The 18,741-nt window shown below is 42.2% G+C and overlaps 14 non-coding genes and 14 pseudogenes across 14 annotated transcripts; all 28 read left to right on the top strand.

The window, feature by feature from the left end:
- The first annotated feature begins 189 nt into the window (after positions 1–189).
- On the top strand, positions 190–308 carry LOC144443914 (5S ribosomal RNA). The gene has a single exon (XR_013481718.1). It is a non-coding gene; the product is annotated as a 5S ribosomal RNA (ribosomal RNA).
- A 551-nt stretch (positions 309–859) lies between these two features.
- LOC144443983 (5S ribosomal RNA) lies at positions 860–978 on the top strand (annotated as a pseudogene).
- Positions 979–1,541: 563 nt separating this feature from the next.
- LOC144443927 (5S ribosomal RNA) lies at positions 1,542–1,660 on the top strand. Its single transcript, XR_013481730.1, has one exon. It is a non-coding gene; the product is annotated as a 5S ribosomal RNA (ribosomal RNA).
- Positions 1,661–2,223: 563 nt separating this feature from the next.
- On the top strand, positions 2,224–2,342 carry LOC144443947 (5S ribosomal RNA). Its single transcript, XR_013481749.1, has one exon. It is a non-coding gene; the product is annotated as a 5S ribosomal RNA (ribosomal RNA).
- Positions 2,343–2,907: 565 nt separating this feature from the next.
- LOC144444007 (5S ribosomal RNA) lies at positions 2,908–3,026 on the top strand (annotated as a pseudogene).
- Positions 3,027–3,591: 565 nt separating this feature from the next.
- LOC144443982 (5S ribosomal RNA) lies at positions 3,592–3,710 on the top strand (annotated as a pseudogene).
- Positions 3,711–4,274: 564 nt separating this feature from the next.
- On the top strand, positions 4,275–4,393 carry LOC144444006 (5S ribosomal RNA; annotated as a pseudogene).
- Positions 4,394–4,958: 565 nt separating this feature from the next.
- LOC144443980 (5S ribosomal RNA) lies at positions 4,959–5,077 on the top strand (annotated as a pseudogene).
- A 562-nt stretch (positions 5,078–5,639) lies between these two features.
- LOC144444009 (5S ribosomal RNA) lies at positions 5,640–5,758 on the top strand (annotated as a pseudogene).
- A 564-nt stretch (positions 5,759–6,322) lies between these two features.
- On the top strand, positions 6,323–6,440 carry LOC144444033 (5S ribosomal RNA; annotated as a pseudogene).
- A 564-nt stretch (positions 6,441–7,004) lies between these two features.
- LOC144443913 (5S ribosomal RNA) lies at positions 7,005–7,123 on the top strand. The gene has a single exon (XR_013481717.1). It is a non-coding gene; the product is annotated as a 5S ribosomal RNA (ribosomal RNA).
- A 564-nt stretch (positions 7,124–7,687) lies between these two features.
- Positions 7,688–7,806, top strand: LOC144443930 (5S ribosomal RNA). Its single transcript, XR_013481733.1, has one exon. It is a non-coding gene; the product is annotated as a 5S ribosomal RNA (ribosomal RNA).
- Positions 7,807–8,371: 565 nt separating this feature from the next.
- LOC144443979 (5S ribosomal RNA) lies at positions 8,372–8,490 on the top strand (annotated as a pseudogene).
- A 562-nt stretch (positions 8,491–9,052) lies between these two features.
- On the top strand, positions 9,053–9,171 carry LOC144443912 (5S ribosomal RNA). The gene has a single exon (XR_013481716.1). It is a non-coding gene; the product is annotated as a 5S ribosomal RNA (ribosomal RNA).
- Positions 9,172–9,734: 563 nt separating this feature from the next.
- Positions 9,735–9,853, top strand: LOC144443911 (5S ribosomal RNA). Its single transcript, XR_013481715.1, has one exon. It is a non-coding gene; the product is annotated as a 5S ribosomal RNA (ribosomal RNA).
- A 566-nt stretch (positions 9,854–10,419) lies between these two features.
- LOC144444094 (5S ribosomal RNA) lies at positions 10,420–10,538 on the top strand. The gene has a single exon (XR_013481822.1). It is a non-coding gene; the product is annotated as a 5S ribosomal RNA (ribosomal RNA).
- A 560-nt stretch (positions 10,539–11,098) lies between these two features.
- On the top strand, positions 11,099–11,217 carry LOC144444014 (5S ribosomal RNA; annotated as a pseudogene).
- A 564-nt stretch (positions 11,218–11,781) lies between these two features.
- Positions 11,782–11,900, top strand: LOC144443984 (5S ribosomal RNA; annotated as a pseudogene).
- Positions 11,901–12,465: 565 nt separating this feature from the next.
- On the top strand, positions 12,466–12,584 carry LOC144444092 (5S ribosomal RNA). The gene has a single exon (XR_013481821.1). It is a non-coding gene; the product is annotated as a 5S ribosomal RNA (ribosomal RNA).
- Positions 12,585–13,147: 563 nt separating this feature from the next.
- On the top strand, positions 13,148–13,266 carry LOC144444091 (5S ribosomal RNA). Its single transcript, XR_013481820.1, has one exon. It is a non-coding gene; the product is annotated as a 5S ribosomal RNA (ribosomal RNA).
- A 566-nt stretch (positions 13,267–13,832) lies between these two features.
- LOC144444090 (5S ribosomal RNA) lies at positions 13,833–13,951 on the top strand. Its single transcript, XR_013481819.1, has one exon. It is a non-coding gene; the product is annotated as a 5S ribosomal RNA (ribosomal RNA).
- A 560-nt stretch (positions 13,952–14,511) lies between these two features.
- LOC144444012 (5S ribosomal RNA) lies at positions 14,512–14,630 on the top strand (annotated as a pseudogene).
- A 564-nt stretch (positions 14,631–15,194) lies between these two features.
- Positions 15,195–15,313, top strand: LOC144444039 (5S ribosomal RNA; annotated as a pseudogene).
- Positions 15,314–15,877: 564 nt separating this feature from the next.
- LOC144444089 (5S ribosomal RNA) lies at positions 15,878–15,996 on the top strand. The gene has a single exon (XR_013481818.1). It is a non-coding gene; the product is annotated as a 5S ribosomal RNA (ribosomal RNA).
- A 560-nt stretch (positions 15,997–16,556) lies between these two features.
- LOC144444011 (5S ribosomal RNA) lies at positions 16,557–16,675 on the top strand (annotated as a pseudogene).
- Positions 16,676–17,239: 564 nt separating this feature from the next.
- Positions 17,240–17,358, top strand: LOC144444087 (5S ribosomal RNA). Its single transcript, XR_013481816.1, has one exon. It is a non-coding gene; the product is annotated as a 5S ribosomal RNA (ribosomal RNA).
- Positions 17,359–17,923: 565 nt separating this feature from the next.
- Positions 17,924–18,042, top strand: LOC144443995 (5S ribosomal RNA; annotated as a pseudogene).
- A 564-nt stretch (positions 18,043–18,606) lies between these two features.
- LOC144444086 (5S ribosomal RNA) lies at positions 18,607–18,725 on the top strand. The gene has a single exon (XR_013481815.1). It is a non-coding gene; the product is annotated as a 5S ribosomal RNA (ribosomal RNA).
- The last annotated feature ends 16 nt before the right edge of the window (positions 18,726–18,741 follow it).

The raw sequence follows: 18,741 nt of genomic DNA, 5'->3' as shown, positions 1-18,741 counted from the left end.
CAGCCTGTCACTACGTACCTGTGCCGTGCAGAAACTTTTGATATGATATAGAAGTGTGAAATCTATAAAGTATCGGATCTGGATTGTATTGTCGCACACCAACTGTACGTACATATTGAAGTTGTCATTGCTGAATAGTCATAGTAGCACTTTTTAGTGATAAATACCAAAGGTTCTGTTCAAAACCTTGTCTACGGCCATACTACGTGGAAAAAGCCGGTTCTCGTCCGATCACCGAAGCAAAGCTGCGTCGGGCATGGTTAGTACTTGAATGGGAGACCGTCTGGGAATACCATGTGCTGTAGACTTTTTGATTTTTTGACCTTTTCATTCTATTTACCCATCATTCATCTCGTCTTTAATCACATACATTCTTAATTCGACGCCACACTCATTCGTTTGGGGTAGTCTCATAGGCAGAGCCTCCAGCGGCAAAAGGCTGGGGAACCGAGACTATCCAAGTCATGATTATCGGCCCTTCCTTTTAATTCCGCTCTAACTCCTCACCAGGTGTCAGCCAATGCAGCAGCCCAACAAACACTTTCAGCTAGCGATTTAATGTACCGAACTTCTGTTTAAAAGTAACGTTTTCATAACGTATTTCAATACTGTGGTTTGTTTACTACTGTTGGGCAACTTGCAATTGAATGGTGTAAACAGCGCCGACTTTAGGATCACCTGTGACAGCCTGTCACTACGTACCTGTGCCGTGTAGAAACTTTTGATATGATATAGAAGTGTGACGGATCTGGATTGTATTTTCGCACACCAACTATACGTACATATTGAAGTTGTCATTGCTGAAGAGTCAGAGTAGCACTTTTTAGTGATAAATACCAAAGGTTCTGTTCAAAACTTTGTCTACGGCCACACTACGTGGAAAAAGCCGGTTCTCGTCCGATCACCGAAGCAAAGCTGCGTCGGGCATGGTTAGTACTTGAATGGGAGACCGTCTGGGAATACCATGTGCTGTAGACTTTTTGATTTTTTGACCTTTTCATTCTATTTACCCATCATTCATCTCGTCTATAATCACATACATTCTTAATTCGACGCCACACTCATTCGTTTGGGGTAGTCTCATAGGCAGCCTCCAGCGGCAAAAGGCTAGGGAACCAAGACTATCCAAGTCATGATTATCGGCCCTTCCTTTTAATTCCGCTCTAACTCCTCACCAGGTGTCAGCCAATGCAGCAGCCCAACAAACACTTTCAACTAGCGATTTAATGTACCGAACTTCTGTTTAAAAGTAACGTTTTCATAACGTATTTCAATAGTGTGGTTTGTTTACTACTGTTGGGCAACTTGCAATTGAATGGTGTAAACAGCGCCGACTTTAGGATCACCTGTGACAGCCTGTCACTACGTACCTGTGCCGTGTAGAAACTTTTGATATGATATAGAAGTGTGAAATCTATAAAGTATCGGATCTGGATTGTATTTTCGCACACCAACTGTACGTACATATTGAAGTTGTCATTGCTGAATAGTCAGAGTAGCACTTTTTAGTGATAAATACCAAAGGTTCTGTTCAAAACCTTGTCTACGGCCATACTCCGCGGAAAAAGCCGGTTCTCGTCCGATCACCGAAGCAAAGCTGCGTCGGGCATGGTTAGTACTTGAATGGGAGACCGTCTGGGAATACCATGTGCTGTAGACTTTTTTATTTTTTGACCTTTTCATTCTATTTACCCATCATTCATCTCGTCTTTAATCACATACATTCTTAATTCGACGCCACACTCATTCGTTTGGGGTAGTCTCATAGGCAGCCTCCAGCGGCAAAAGGCTAGGGAACCAAGACTATCCAAGTCATGATTATCGGCCCTTCCTTTTAATTCCGCTCTAACTCCTCACCAGGTGTCAGCCAATGCAGCAGCCCAACAAACACTTTCAACTAGCGATTTAATGTACCGAACTTCTGTTTAAAAGTAACGTTTTCATAACGTATTTCAATAGTGTGGTTTGTTTACTACTGTTGGGCAACTTGCAATTGAATGGTGTAAACAGCGCCGACTTTAGGATCACCTGTGACAGCCTGTCACTACGTACCTGTGCCGTGTAGAAACTTTTGATATGATATAGAAGTGTGAAATCTATAAAGTATCGGATCTGGATTGTATTTTCGCACACCAACTGTACGTACATATTGAAGTTGTCATTGCTGAATAGTCAGAGTAGCACTTTTTAGTGATAAATACCAAAGGTTCTGTTCAAAACCTTGTCTACGGCCATACTCCGCGGAAAAAGCCGGTTCTCGTCCGATCACCGAAGCAAAGCTGCGTCGGGCATGGTTAGTACTTGAATGGGAGACCGTCTGGGAATGCCATGTGCTGTAGACTTTTTGATTTTTTGACCTTTTCATTCTATTTACCCATCATTCATCTCGTCATTAATCACATACATTCTTAATTCGACGCCACACTCATTCGTTTGGGGTAGTCTCATAGGCAGAGCCTCCAGCGGCAAAAGGCTGGGGAACCGAGACTATCCAAGTCATGATTATCGGCCCTTCCTTTTAATTCCGCTCTAACTCCTCACCAGATGTCAGCCAATGCAGCAGCCCAACAAACACTTTCAGCTAGCGATTTAATGTACCGAACTTCTGTTTAAAAGTAACGTTTTCATAACGAATTTCAATACTGTGGTTTGTTTACTACTGTTGGTCAAGTTGCAATTGAATGGTGTAAACAGCGCCGACTTTAGGATCACCTGTGACAGCCTGTCACTACGTACCTGTGCCGTGTAGAAACTTTTGATATGATATAGAAGTGTGAAATCTATAAAGTATCGGATCTTGATTGTATTTTCGTACACCAACTGTACGTACATATTGAAGTTGTCATTGCTGAATAGTCAGAGTAGCACTTTTTAGTGATAAAAATCAAAGGTTCTGTTCATAACCTTGTCTACGGCCATACTACGTGGAAAAAGCCGGTTCTCGTCCGATCACCGAAGCAAAGCTGCGTCGGGCATGGTTAGTACTTGAATGAGAGACCGTCTGGGAATACCATGTGCTGTAGACTTTTTGATTTTTTGACCTTTTCATTATATTTACCCATCATTCATCTCGTCTTTAATCACATACATTCTTAATTCGACGCCACACTCATTCGTTTGGGGTAGTCTCATAGGCAGAGCCTCCAGCGGCAAAAGGCTGGGGAACCGAGACTATCCAAGTCATGATTATCGGCCCTTCCTTTTAATTCCGCTCTAACTCCTCACCAGATGTCAGCCAATGCAGCAGCCCAACAAACACTTTCAACTAGCGATTTCATGTACCGAACTTTCGTTTAAAAGTAACGTTTTCATAACGTATTTCAATACTGTGGGTTCTTTACTACTGTTGGACAACTTGCAATTGAATGGTGTAAACAGCGCCGACTTTATGATCACCTGTGACAGCCTGTCACTACGTACCTGTGCCGTGTAGAAACTTTTGATATGATATAGAAGTGTGAAATCTATAAAGTATCGGATCTGGATTGTATTTTCGCACACCATCTATACGTACATATTGAAGTTGTCATTGCTGAATAGTCAGAGTAGCAGTTTTTTGTGATAAATACCAAAGGTTCTGTTCAAAACCTTGTCTACGGCCACACTACGTGGAAAAAGCCGGTTCTCGTCCGATCACCGAAGCAAAGCTGCGTCGGGCATGGTTAGTACTTGAATGGGAGACCGTCTGGGAATACCATGTGCTGTAGACTTTTTGATTTTTGACCTTTTCATTCTATTTACCCATCATTCATCTCGTCTTTAATCACATACATTCTTAATTCGACGCCACACTCATTCGTTTGGGGTAGTCTCATAGGCAGAGCCTCCAGCGGCAAAAGGCTGGGGAACCGAGACTATCCAAGTCATGATTATCGGCCCTTCCTTTTAATTCCGCTCTAACTCCTCACCAGATGTCAGCCAATGCAGCAGCCCAACAAACACTTTCAGCTAGCGATTTAATGTACCGAACTTCTGTTTAAAAGTAACGTTTTCATAACGTATTTCAATACTGTGGTTTGTTTACTACTGTTGGTCAACTTGCAATTGAATGGTGTAAACAGCGCCGACTTTAGGATCACCTGTGACAGCCTGTCACTACGTACCTGTGCCGTGTAGAAACTTTTGATATGATATAGAAGTGTGAAATCTATAAAGTATCGGATCTTGATTGTATTTTCGTACACCAACTGTACGTACATATTGAAGTTGTCATTGCTGAATAGTCAGAGTAGCACTTTTTAGTGATAAAAATCAAAGGTTCTGTTCAAAACCTTGTCTACGGCCATACTACGTGGAAAAAGCCGGTTCTCGTCCGATCACCGAAGCAAAGCTGCGTCGGGCATGGTTAGTACTTGAATGAGAGACCGTCTGGGAATACCATGTGCTGTAGACTTTTTGATTTTTTGACCTTTTCATTATATTTACCCATCATTCATCTCGTCTTTAATCACATACATTCTTAATTCGACGCCACACTCATTCGTTTGGGGTAGTCTCATAGGCAGAGCCTCCAGCGGCAAAAGGCTGGGGAACCGAGACTATCCAAGTCATGATTATCGGCCCTTCCTTTTAATTCCGCTCTAACTCCTCACCAGATGTCAGCCAATGCAGCAGCCCAACAAACACTTTCAACTAGCGATTTCATGTACCGAACTTTCGTTTAAAAGTAACGTTTTCATAACGTATTTCAATACTGTGGGTTCTTTACTACTGTTGGACAACTTGCAATTGAATGGTGTAAACAGCGCCGACTTTATGATCACCTGTGACAGCCTGTCACTACGTACCTGTGCCGTGTAGAAACTTTTGATATGATATAGAAGTGTGAAATCTATAAAGTATCGGATCTGGATTGTATTTTCGCACACCATCTATACGTACATATTGAAGTTGTCATTGCTGAATAGTCAGAGTAGCAGTTTTTTGTGATAAATACCAAAGGTTCTGTTCAAAACCTTGTCTACGGCCACACTACGTGGAAAAAGCCGGTTCTCGTCCGATCACCGAAGCAAAGCTGCGTCGGGCATGGTTAGTACTTGAATGGGAGACCGTCTGGGAATACCATGTGCTGTAGACTTTTTGATTTTTGACCTTTTCATTCTATTTACCCATCATTCATCTCGTCTTTAATCACATACATTCTTAATTCGACGCCATACTCTTTCGTTTGGGGTAGTCTCATAGGCAGCCTCCAGTGGCAAATGGCTAGGGAACCAAGACTATCCAAGTCATGATTATCGGCCCTTCCTTTTAATTCCGCTCTAACTCCTCACCAGGTGTCAGCCAATGCAGCAGCCCAACAAACACTTTCAACTAGCGATTTAATGTACCGAACTTCTGTTTAAAAGTAACGTTTTCATAACGTATTTCAATAGTGTGGTTTGTTTACTACTGTTGGGCAACTTGCAATTGAATGGTGTAAACAGCGCCGACTTTAGGATCACCTGTGACAGCCTGTCACTACGTACCTGTGCCGTGTAGAAACTTTTGATATGATATAGAAGTGTGAAATCTATAAAGTATCGGATCTGGATTGTATTTTCGCACACCAACTGTACGTACATATTGAAGTTGTCATTGCTGAATAGTCAGAGTAGCACTTTTTAGTGATAAATACCAAAGGTTCTGTTCAAAACCTTGTCTACGGCCATACTCCGTGGAAAAAGCCGGTTCTCGTCCGATCACCGAAGGAAAGCTGCGTCGGGCATGGTTAGTACTTGAATGGGAGACCGTCTGGGAATACCATGTGCTGTAGACGTTTTGATTTTTTGACCTTTTCATTCTATTTACCCATCATTCATCTCGTCATTAATCACATACATTCTTAATTCGACGCCACACTCATTCGTTTGGGGTAGTCTCATAGGCAGAGCCTCCAGCGGCAAAAGGCTGGGGAACCGAGGCTATCCAAGTCATGATTATCGGCCCTTCCTTTTAATTCCGCTCTAACTCCTCACCAGGTGTCAGCCAATGCAGCAGCCCAACAAACACTTTCAACTAGCGATTTAATGTACCGAACTTCTGTTTAAAAGTAACGTTTTCATAACGTATTTCAATACTGTGGGTTCTTTACTACTGTTGGGCAACTTGCAATTGAATGGTGTAAACAGCGCCGACTTTATGATCACCTGTGACAGCCTGTCACTACGTACCTGTGCCGTGTAGAAATTTTTGATATATTTAGAAGTGTGAAATCTATAAAGTATCGGATCTGGATTGTATTTTCGCACACCAACTATACGTACATATTGAAGTTGTCATTGCTGAATAGTCAGAGTAGCACTTTTTAGTGATAAATACCAAAGGTTCTGTTCAAAACCTTGTCTACGGCCATACTACGTGGAAAAAGCCGGTTCTCGTCCGATCACCGAAGCAAAGCTGCGTCGGGCATGGTTAGTACTTGAATGGGAGACCGTCTGGAATACCATGTGCTGTAGACTTTTTGATTTTCTGACCTTTTCATTCTATTTACCCATCATTCATCTCGTCTTTAATCACATACATTCTTAATTCGACGCCTCACTCATTCGTTTGTGGTAGTCTCATAGGCAGAGCCTCCAGCTGCAAAAGGCTAGGGAACCAAGACTATCCAAGTCATGATTATCGGCCCTTCCTTTTAATTCCGCTCTAACTCCTCACCAGGTGTCAGCCAATGCAGCAGCCCAACAAACACTTTCAACTAGCGATTTCATGTACCGAACTTTCGTTTAAAAGTAACGTTTTCATAACGTATTTCAATACTGTGGGTTCTTTACTACTGTTGGGCAACTTGCAATTGAATGGTGTAAACAGCGCCGACTTTATGATCACCTGTGACAGCCTGTCACTACGTACCTGTGCCGTGTAGAAATTTTTGATATATTTAGAAGTGTGAAATCTATAAAGTATCGGATCTGGATTGTATTTTCGCACACCAACTATACGTACATATTGAAGTTGTCATTGCTGAATAGTCAGAGTAGCACTTTTTAGTGATAAATACCAAAGGTTCTGTTCAAAACCTTGTCTACGGCCATACTACGTGGAAAAAGCCGGTTCTCGTCCGATCACCGAAGCAAAGCTGCGTCGGGCATGGTTAGTACTTGAATGGGAGACCGTCTGGGAATACCATGTGCTGTAGACTTTTTGATTTTCTGACCTTTTCATTCTATTTACCCATCATTCATCTCGTCTTTAATCACATACATTCTTAATTCGACGCCTCACTCATTCGTTTGTGGTAGTCTCATAGGCAGAGCCTCCAGCTGCAAAAGGCTAGGGAACCAAGACTATCCAAGTCATGATTATCGGCCCTTCCTTTTAATTCCGCTCTAACTCCTCACCAGGTGTCAGCCAATGCAGCAGCCCAACAAACACTTTCAACTAGCGATTTCATGTACCGAACTTTCGTTTAAAAGTAACGTTTTCATAACGTATTTCAATACTGTGGGTTCTTTACTACTGTTGGGCAACTTGCAATTGAATGGTGTAAACAGCGCCGACTTTATGATCACCTGTGACAGCCTGTCACTACGTACCTGTGCCGTGTAGAAATTTTTGATATATTTAGAAGTGTGAAATCTATAAAGTATCGGATCTGGATTGTATTTTCGCACACCAACTATACGTACATATTGAAGTTGTCATTGCTGAATAGTCAGAGTAGCACTTTTTAGTGATAAATACCAAAGGTTCTGTTCAAAACCTTGTCTACGGTCATACTACGTGGAAAAAGCCGGTTCTCGTCCGATCACCGAAGCAAAGCTGCGTCGGGCATGGTTAGTACTTGAATGGGAGACCGTCTGGGAATACCATGTGCTGTAGACTTTTTGATTTTTTGACCTTTTCATTCTATTTACCCATCATTCATCTCGTCTTTAATCACATACATTCTTAATTCGACGCCTCACTCATTCGTTTGTGGTAGTCTCATAGGCAGAGCCTCCAGCGGCAAAAGGCTAGGGAACCAAGACTATCCAAGTCATGATTATCGGCCCTTCCTTTTAATTCCGCTCTAACTCCTCACCAGGTGTCAGCCAATGCAGCAGCCCAACAAACACTTTCAACTAGCGATTTCATGTACCGAACTTTCGTTTAAAAGTAACGTTTTCATAACGTATTTCAATACTGTGGGTTCTTTACTACTGTTGGGCAACTTGCAATTGAATGGTGTAAACAGCGTCGACTTTATGATCACCTGTGACAGCCTGTCACTACGTACCTGTGCTGTGTAGAAACTTTTGATATGATATAGAAGTGTGAAATCTATAAAGTATCGGATCTGGATTGTATTTTCGCACACCAACTATACGTACATATTGAAGTTGTCATTGGTGAATAGTCAGAGTAGCAGTTTTTTGTGATAAATACCAAAGGTTCTGTTCAAAACCTTGTCTACGGCCACACTACGTGGAAAAAGCCGGTTCTCGTCCGATCACCGAAGCAAAGCTGCGTCGGGCATGGTTAGTACTTGAATGGGAGACCGTCTGGGAATACCATGTGCTGTAGACTTTTTGATTTTTGACCTTTTCATTCTATTTACCCATCATTCATCTCGTCTTTAATCACATACATTCTTAATTCGACGCCACACTCTTTCGTTTGGGGTAGTCTCATAGGCAGCCTCCAGTGGCAAAAGGCTAGGGAACCAAGACTATCCAAGTCATGATTATCGGCCCTTCCTTTTAATTCCGCTCTAACTCCTCACCAGGTGTCAGCCAATGCAGCAGCCCAACAAACACTTTCAACTAGCGATTTAATGTACCGAACTTCTGTTTAAAAGTAACGTTTTCATAACGTATTTCAATAGTGTGGTTTGTTTAATACTGTTGGGCAACTTGCAATTGAATGGTGTAAACAGCGCCGACTTTAGGATCACCTGTGACAGCCTGTCACTACGTACCTGTGCCGTGTAGAAACATTTGATATGATATAGAAGTGTGAAATCTATAAAGTATCGGATCTGGATTGTATTTTCGCACACCAACTGTACGTACATATTGAAGTTGTCATTGCTGAATAGTCAGAGTAGCACTTTTTAGTGATAAATACCAAAGGTTCTGTTCAAAACCTTGTCTACGGCCATACTACGTGGAAAAAGCCGGTTCTCGTCCGATCACCGAAGCAAAGCTGCGTCGGGCATGGTTAGTACTTGAATGGGAGACCGTCTGGGAATACCATGTGCTGTAGACTTTTTGATTTTTTGACCTTTTCATTCTATTTACCCATCATTCATCTCGTCTTTAATCACATACATTCTTAATTCGACGCCACACTCATTCGTTTGGCGTAGTCTCATAGGCAGCCTCCAGCTGCAAAAGGCTAGGGAACCAAGACTATCCAAGTCATGATTATCGGCCCTTCCTTTTAATTCCGCTCTAACTCCTCACCAGGTTTCAGCCAATGCAGCAGCCCAACAAACACTTTCAACTAGCGATTTAATGTACCGAACTTCTGTTTAAAAGTAACGTTTTCATAACGTATTTCAATACTGTGGTTTATTTACTACTGTTGGGCAACTTGCAATTGAATGGTGTAAACAGCGCCGACTTTAGGATCACCTGTGACAGCCTGTCACTACGTACCTGTGCCGTGTAGAAACATTTGATATGATATAGAAGTGTGAAATCTATAAAGTATCGGATCTGGATTGTATTTTCGCACACCAACTGTACGTACATATTGAAGTTGTCATTGCTGAATAGTCAGAGTAGCACTTTTTAGTGATAAATACCAAAGGTTCTGTTCAAAACCTTGTCTACGGCCATACTACGTGGAAAAAGCCGGTTCTCGTCCGATCACCGAAGCAAAGCTGCGTCGGGCATGGTTAGTACTTGAATGGGAGACCGTCTGGGAATACCATGTGCTGTAGACTTTTTGATTTTTTGACCTTTTCATTCTATTTACCCATCATTCATCTCGTCTTTAATCACATACATTCTTAATTCGACGCCTCACTCATTCGTTTGTGGTAGTCTCATAGGCAGAGCCTCCAGCGGCAAAAGGCTGGGGAACCAAGACTATCCAAGTCATGATTATCGGCCCTTCCTTATAATTCCGCTCTAACTCCTCACTAGGTGTCAGCCAATGCAGCAGCCCAACAAACACTTTCAACTAGCGATTTAATGTACCGAACTTCTGTTTAAAAGTAACGTTTTCATAACGTATTTCAATACTGTGGTTTATTTACTACTGTTGGGCAACTTGCAATTTGAATGGTGTAAACAGCGCCGACTTTAGGATCACCTGTGACAGCCTGTCACTACGTACCTGTGCCGTGCAGAAACTTTTGATATGATATAGAAGTGTGAAATCTATAAAGTATCGGATCTGGATTGTATTTTCGCACACCAACTGTACGTACATATTGAAGTTGTCATTGCTGAATAGTCAGAGTAGCACGTTTTAGTGATAAATACCAAAGGTTCTGTTCAAAACAATGTCTACGGCCATACTACGTGGAAAAAGCCGGTTCTCGTCCGATCACCGAAGCAAAGCTGCGTCGGGCATGGTTAGTACTTGAATGGGAGACCGTCTGGGAATACCATGTGCTGTAGACTTTTTGATTTTTTGACCTTTTCATTCTATTTACCCATCATTCATCACGTCATTAATCACATACATTCTTAATTCGACGCCACACTCATTCGTTTGGGGTAGGCAGAGCCTCCAGCGGCAAAAGGCTGGGGAACCGAGACTATCCAAGTCATGATTATCGGCCCTTCCTTTTAATTCCGCTCTAACTCCTCACCAGGTGTCAGCCAATGCAGCAGCCCAACAAACACTTTCAACTAGCGATTTAATGTACCGAACTTCTGTTTAAAAGTAACGTTTTCATAACGTATTTCAATACTGTGGTTTGTTTACTACTGTTGGGCAACTTGCAATTGAATGGTGTAAACAGCGCCGACTTTAGGATCACCTGTGACAGCCTGTCACTACGTACCTGTGCCGTGTAGAAACATTTGATATGATATAGAAGTGTGAAATCTATGCAGTATCGCCGGATCTGGATTGTATTTTCGCACACCAACTTTACGTACATATTGAAGTTGTCATTGCTGAATAGTCAGAGTAGCACTTTTTAGTGATAAATACCAAAGGTTCTGTTCAAAACCTTGTCTACGGCCATACTCCGTGGAAAAAGCCGGTTCTCGTCCGATCACCGAAGCAAAGCTGCGTCGGGCATGGTTAGTACTTGAATGGGAGACCGTCTGGGAATACCATGTGCTGCAGACTTTTTGATTTTTTGACCTTTTCATTCTATTTACCCATCATTCATCTCGTCATTAATCACATACATTCTTAATTCGACGCCACACTCATTCGTTTGGGGTAGTCTCATAGGCAGAGCCTCCAGCGGCAAAAGGCTGGGGAACCGAGACTATCCAAGTCATGATTATCGGCCCTTCCTTTTAATTCCGCTCTAACTCCTCACCAGGTGTCAGCCAATGCAGCAGCCCAACAAACACTTTCAACTAGCGATTTAATGTACCGAACTTCTGTTTAAAAGTAACGTTTTCATAACGTATTTCAATACTGTGGGTTCTTTACTACTGTTGGGCAACTTGCAATTGAATGGTGTAAACAGCGCCGACTTTATGATCACCTGTGACAGCCTGTCACTACGTACCTGTGCCGTGTAGAAATTTTTGATATATTTAGAAGTGTGAAATCTATAAAGTATCGGATCTGGATTGTATTTTCGCACACCAACTATACGTACATATTGAAGTTGTCATTGCTGAATAGTCAGAGTAGCACTTTTTAGTGATAAATACCAAAGGTTCTGTTCAAAACTATGTCTACGGCCATACTACGTGGAAAAAGCCGGTTCTCGTCCGGTCACCGAAGCAAAGCTGCGTCGGGCATGGTTAGTACTTGAATGGGAGACCGTCTGGGAATACCATGTGCTGTAGACTTTTTGATTTTTTGACCTTTTCATTCTATTTACCCATCATTCATCTCGTCTTTAATCACATACATTCTTAATTCGACGCCTCACTCATTCGTTTGTGGTAGTCTCATAGGCAGAGCCTCCAGCGGCAAAAGGCTGGGGAACCAAGACTATCCAAGTCATGATTATCGGCCCTTCCTTTTAATTCCGCTCTAACTCCTCACCAGGTGTCAGCCAATGCAGCAGCCCAACAAACACTTTCAACTAGCGATTTAATGTACCGAACTTCTGTTTAAAAGTAACGTTTTCATAACGTATTTCAATAGTGTGGTTTGTTTAATACTGTTGGGCAACTTGCAATTGAATGGTGTAAACAGCGCCGACTTTAGGATCACCTGTGACAGCCTGTCACTACGTACCTGTGCCGTGTAGAAACATTTGATATGATATAGAAGTGTGAAATCTATAAAGTATCGGATCTGGATTGTATTTTCGCACACCAACTGTACGTACATATTGAAGTTGTCATTGCTGAATAGTCAGAGTAGCACTTTTTAGTGATAAATACCAAAGGTTCTGTTCAAAACCTTGTCTACGGCCATACTACGTGGAAAAAGCCGGTTCTCGTCCGATCACCGAAGCAAAGCTGCGTCGGGCATGGTTAGTACTTGAATGGGAGACCGTCTGGGAATACCATGTGCTGTAGACTTTTTGATTTTTTGACCTTTTCATTCTATTTACCCATCATTCATCTCGTCTTTAATCACATACATTCTTAATTCGACGCCACACTCATTCGTTTGGCGTAGTCTCATAGGCAGCCTCCAGCTGCAAAAGGCTAGGGAACCAAGACTATCCAAGTCATGATTATCGGCCCTTCCTTTTAATTCCGCTCTAACTCCTCACCAGGTTTCAGCCAATGCAGCAGCCCAACAAACACTTTCAACTAGCGATTTAATGTACCGAACTTCTGTTTAAAAGTAACGTTTTCATAACGTATTTCAATACTGTGGTTTATTTACTACTGTTGGGCAACTTGCAATTGAATGGTGTAAACAGCGCCGACTTTAGGATCACCTGTGACAGCCTGTCACTACGTACCTGTGCCGTGTAGAAACATTTGATATGATATAGAAGTGTGAAATCTATAAAGTATCGGATCTGGATTGTATTTTCGCACACCAACTGTACGTACATATTGAAGTTGTCATTGCTGAATAGTCAGAGTAGCACTTTTTAGTGATAAATACCAAAGGTTCTGTTCAAAACCTTGTCTACGGCCATACTACGTGGAAAAAGCCGGTTCTCGTCCGATCACCGAAGCAAAGCTGCGTCGGGCATGGTTAGTACTTGAATGGGAGACCGTCTGGGAATACCATGTGCTGTAGACTTTTTGATTTTTTGACCTTTTCATTCTATTTACCCATCATTCATCTCGTCTTTAATCACATACATTCTTAATTCGACGCCTCACTCATTCGTTTGTGGTAGTCTCATAGGCAGAGCCTCCAGCGGCAAAAGGCTGGGGAACCAAGACTATCCAAGTCATGATTATCGGCCCTTCCTTATAATTCCGCTCTAACTCCTCACTAGGTGTCAGCCAATGCAGCAGCCCAACAAACACTTTCAACTAGCGATTTAATGTACCGAACTTCTGTTTAAAAGTAACGTTTTCATAACGTATTTCAATACTGTGGTTTATTTACTACTGTTGGGCAACTTGCAATTTGAATGGTGTAAACAGCGCCGACTTTAGGATCACCTGTGACAGCCTGTCACTACGTACCTGTGCCGTGCAGAAACTTTTGATATGATATAGAAGTGTGAAATCTATAAAGTATCGGATCTGGATTGTATTTTCGCACACCAACTGTACGTACATATTGAAGTTGTCATTGCTGAATAGTCAGAGTAGCACGTTTTAGTGATAAATACCAAAGGTTCTGTTCAAAACAATGTCTACGGCCATACTACGTGGAAAAAGCCGGTTCTCGTCCGATCACCGAAGCAAAGCTGCGTCGGGCATGGTTAGTACTTGAATGGGAGACCGTCTGGGAATACCATGTGCTGTAGACTTTTTGATTTTTTGACCTTTTCATTCTATTTACCCATCATTCATCACGTCATTAATCACATACATTCTTAATTCGACGCCACACTCATTCGTTTGGGGTAGGCAGAGCCTCCAGCGGCAAAAGGCTGGGGAACCGAGACTATCCAAGTCATGATTATCGGCCCTTCCTTTTAATTCCGCTCTAACTCCTCACCAGGTGTCAGCCAATGCAGCAGCCCAACAAACACTTTCAACTAGCGATTTAATGTACCGAACTTCTGTTTAAAAGTAACGTTTTCATAACGTATTTCAATACTGTGGTTTGTTTACTACTGTTGGGCAACTTGCAATTGAATGGTGTAAACAGCGCCGACTTTAGGATCACCTGTGACAGCCTGTCACTACGTACCTGTGCCGTGTAGAAACATTTGATATGATATAGAAGTGTGAAATCTATGCAGTATCGCCGGATCTGGATTGTATTTTCGCACACCAACTTTACGTACATATTGAAGTTGTCATTGCTGAATAGTCAGAGTAGCACTTTTTAGTGATAAATACCAAAGGTTCTGTTCAAAACCTTGTCTACGGCCATACTCCGTGGAAAAAGCCGGTTCTCGTCCGATCACCGAAGCAAAGCTGCGTCGGGCATGGTTAGTACTTGAATGGGAGACCGTCTGGGAATACCATGTGCTGCAGACTTTTTGATTTTTTGACCTTTTCATTCTATTTACCCATCATTCATCTCGTCATTAATCACATACATTCTTAATTCGACGCCACACTCATTCGTTTGGGGTAGTCTCATAGGCAGAGCCTCCAGCGGCAAAAGGCTGGGGAACCGAGACTATCCAAGTCATGATTATCGGCCCTTCCTTTTAATTCCGCTCTAACTCCTCACCAGGTGTCAGCCAATGCAGCAGCCCAACAAACACTTTCAACTAGCGATTTAATGTACCGAACTTCTGTTTAAAAGTAACGTTTTCATAACGTATTTCAATACTGTGGGTTCTTTACTACTGTTGGGCAACTTGCAATTGAATGGTGTAAACAGCGCCGACTTTATGATCACCTGTGACAGCCTGTCACTACGTACCTGTGCCGTGTAGAAATTTTTGATATATTTAGAAGTGTGAAATCTATAAAGTATCGGATCTGGATTGTATTTTCGCACACCAACTATACGTACATATTGAAGTTGTCATTGCTGAATAGTCAGAGTAGCACTTTTTAGTGATAAATACCAAAGGTTCTGTTCAAAACTATGTCTACGGCCATACTACGTGGAAAAAGCTGGTTATCGTCCGATCACCGAAGCAAAGCTGCGTCGGGCATGGTTAGTACTTGAATGGGAGACCGTCTGGGAATACCATGTGCTGTAGACTTTTTGATTTTTTGACCTTTTCATTCTATTTACCCATCATTCATCTCGTCTTTAATCACATACATTCTTAATTCGACGCCTCACTCATTCGTTTGTGGTAGTCTCATAGGCAGAGCCTCCAGCGGCAAAAGGCTGGGGAACCAAGACTATCCAAGTCATGATTATCGGCCCTTCCTTTTAATTCCGCTCTAACTCCTCACCAGGTGTCAGCCAATGCAGCAGCCCAACAAACACTTTCAACTAGCGATTTAATGTACCGAACTTCTGTTTAAAAGTAACGTTTTCATAACGTATTTCAATAATATGGGTTCTTTACTACTGTTGGGCAACTTGCAATTGAATGGTGTAAACAGCGCCGACTTTAGGATCACCTGTGACAGCCTGTCACTACGTACCTGTGCCGTGTAGAAATTTTTGATATATTTAGAAGTGTGAAATCTATAAAGTATCGGATCTGGATTGTATTTTCGCACACCAACTATACGTACATATTGAAGTTGTCATTGCTGAATAGTCAGAGTAGCACTTTTTAGTGATAAATACCAAAGGTTCTGTTCAAAACTATGTCTACGGCCATACTACGTGGAAAAAGCCGGTTCTCGTCCGATCACCGAAGCAAAGCTGCGTCGGGCATGGTTAGTACTTGAATGGGAGACCGTCTGGGAATACCATGTGCTGTAGACTTTTTGATTTTTTGACCTTTTCATTCTATTTACCCATCATTCATCACGTCATTAATCACATACATTCTTAATTCGACGCCACACTCATTCGTTTGGGGTAGGCAGAGCCTCCAGCGGCAAAAGGCTGGGGAACCGAGACTATCCAAGTCATGATTATCGGCCCTTCCTTTTAATTCCGCTCTAACTCCTCACCAGGTGTCAGCCAATGCAGCAGCCCAACAAACACTTTCAACTAGCGATTTAATGTACCGAACTTCTGTTTAAAAGTAACGTTTTCATAACGTATTTCAATACTGTGGTTTGTTTACTACTGTTGGGCAACTTGCAATTGAATGGTGTAAACAGCGCCGACTTTAGGATCACCTGTGACAGCCTGTCACTACGTACCTGTGCCGTGTAGAAACATTTGATATGATATAGAAGTGTGAAATCTATGCAGTATCGCCGGATCTGGATTGTATTTTCGCACACCAACTTTACGTACATATTGAAGTTGTCATTGCTGAATAGTCAGAGTAGCACTTTTTAGTGATAAATACCAAAGGTTCTGTTCAAAACCTTGTCTACGGCCATACTCCGTGGAAAAAGCCGGTTCTCGTCCGATCACCGAAGCAAAGCTGCGTCGGGCATGGTTAGTACTTGAATGGGAGACCGTCTGGGAATACCATGTGCTGCAGACTTTTTGATTTTTTGACCTTTTCATTCTATTTACCCATCATTCATCTCGTCATTAATCACATACATTCTTAATTCGACGCCACACTCATTCGTTTGGGGTAGTCTCATAGGCAGAGCCTCCAGCGGCAAAAGGCTGGGGAACCGAGACTATCCAAGTCATGATTATCGGCCCTTCCTTTTAATTCCGCTCTAACTCCTCACCAGGTGTCAGCCAATGCAGCAGCCCAACAAACACTTTCAACTAGCGATTTAATGTACCGAACTTCTGTTTAAAAGTAACGTTTTCATAACGTATTTCAATACTGTGGGTTCTTTACTACTGTTGGGCAACTTGCAATTGAATGGTGTAAACAGCGCCGACTTTATGATCACCTGTGACAGCCTGTCACTACGTACCTGTGCCGTGTAGAAATTTTTGATATATTTAGAAGTGTGAAATCTATAAAGTATCGGATCTGGATTGTATTTTCGCACACCAACTATACGTACATATTGAAGTTGTCATTGCTGAATAGTCAGAGTAGCACTTTTTAGTGATAAATACCAAAGGTTCTGTTCAAAACTATGTCTACGGCCATACTACGTGGAAAAAGCCGGTTCTCGTCCGATCACCGAAGCAAAGCTGCGTCGGGCATGGTTAGTACTTGAATGGGAGACCGTCTGGGAATACCATGTGCTGTAGACTTTTTGATTTTTTGACCTTTTCATTCTATTTACCCATCATTCATCTCGTCTTTAATCACATACATTCTTAATTCGACGCCTCACTCATTCGTTTGTGGTAGTCTCATAGGCAGAGCCTCCAGCGGCAAAAGGCTGGGGAACCAAGACTATCCAAGTCATGATTATCGGCCCTTCCTTTTAATTCCGCTCTAACTCCTCACCAGGTGTCAGCCAATGCAGCAGCCCAACAAACACTTTCAACTAGCGATTTAATGTACCGAACTTCTGTTTAAAAGTAACGTTTTCATAACGTATTTCAATAATATGGGTTCTTTACTACTGTTGGGCAACTTGCAATTGAATGGTGTAAACAGCGCCGACTTTAGGATCACCTGTGACAGCCTGTCACTACGTACCTGTGCCGTGCAGAAACTTTTGATATGATATAGAAGTGTGAAATCTATAAAGTATCGGATCTGGATTGTATTTTCGCACACCAACTGTACGTACATATTGAAGTTGTCATTGCTGAATAGTCAGAGTAGCACGTTTTAGTGATAAATACCAAAGGTTCTGTTCAAAACAATGTCTACGGCCATACTACGTGGAAAAAGCCGGTTCTCGTCCGATCACCGAAGCAAAGCTGCGTCGGGCATGGTTAGTACTTGAATGGGAGACCGTCTGGGAATACCATGTGCTGTAGAGTTTTTGATTTTTTGACCTTTTCATTCTATTTACCCATCATTCATCTCGTCATTAATCACATACATTCTTAATTCGACGCCACACTCATTCGTTTGGGGTAGTCTCATAGGCAGAGCCTCCAGCGGCAAAAGGCTGGGGAACCGAGACTATCCAAGTCATGATTATCGGCCCTTCCTTTTAATTCCGCTCTAACTCCTCACCAGGTTTCAGCCAATGCAGCAGCCCAACAAACACTTTCAACTAGCGATTTAATGTACCGAACTTCTGTTTAAAAGTAACGTTTTCATAACGTATTTCAATACTGTGGGTTCTTTACTACTGTTAGGCAACTTGCAATTGAATGGTGTAAACAGCGCCGACTTTATGATCACCTGTGACAGCCTATCACTACGTACCTGTGCCGTGTAGAAATTTTTGATATATTTAGAAGTGTGAAATCTATAAAGTATCGGATCTGGATTGTATTTTCGCACACCAACTATACGTACATATTGAAGTTGTCATTGCTGAATAGTAAGAGTAGCACTTTTTAGTGATAAATACCAAAGGTTCTGTTCAAAACTATGTCTACGGCCATACTACGTGGAAAAAGCCGGTTCTCGTCCGATCACCGAAGCAAAGCTGCGTCGGGCATGGTTAGTACTTGAATGGGAGACCGTCTGGGAATACCATGTGCTGTAGACTTTTTGATTTTTTGACC

The sequence above is a fragment of the Glandiceps talaboti genome, chromosome 12 (genome assembly GCF_964340395.1).
Source record: "Glandiceps talaboti chromosome 12, keGlaTala1.1, whole genome shotgun sequence".
Taxonomy (NCBI): domain Eukaryota; kingdom Metazoa; phylum Hemichordata; class Enteropneusta; family Spengelidae; genus Glandiceps; species Glandiceps talaboti.
Note: the sequence above shows the minus strand (reverse complement) of the source record. Positions and strands in the feature narration are given on the sequence as shown.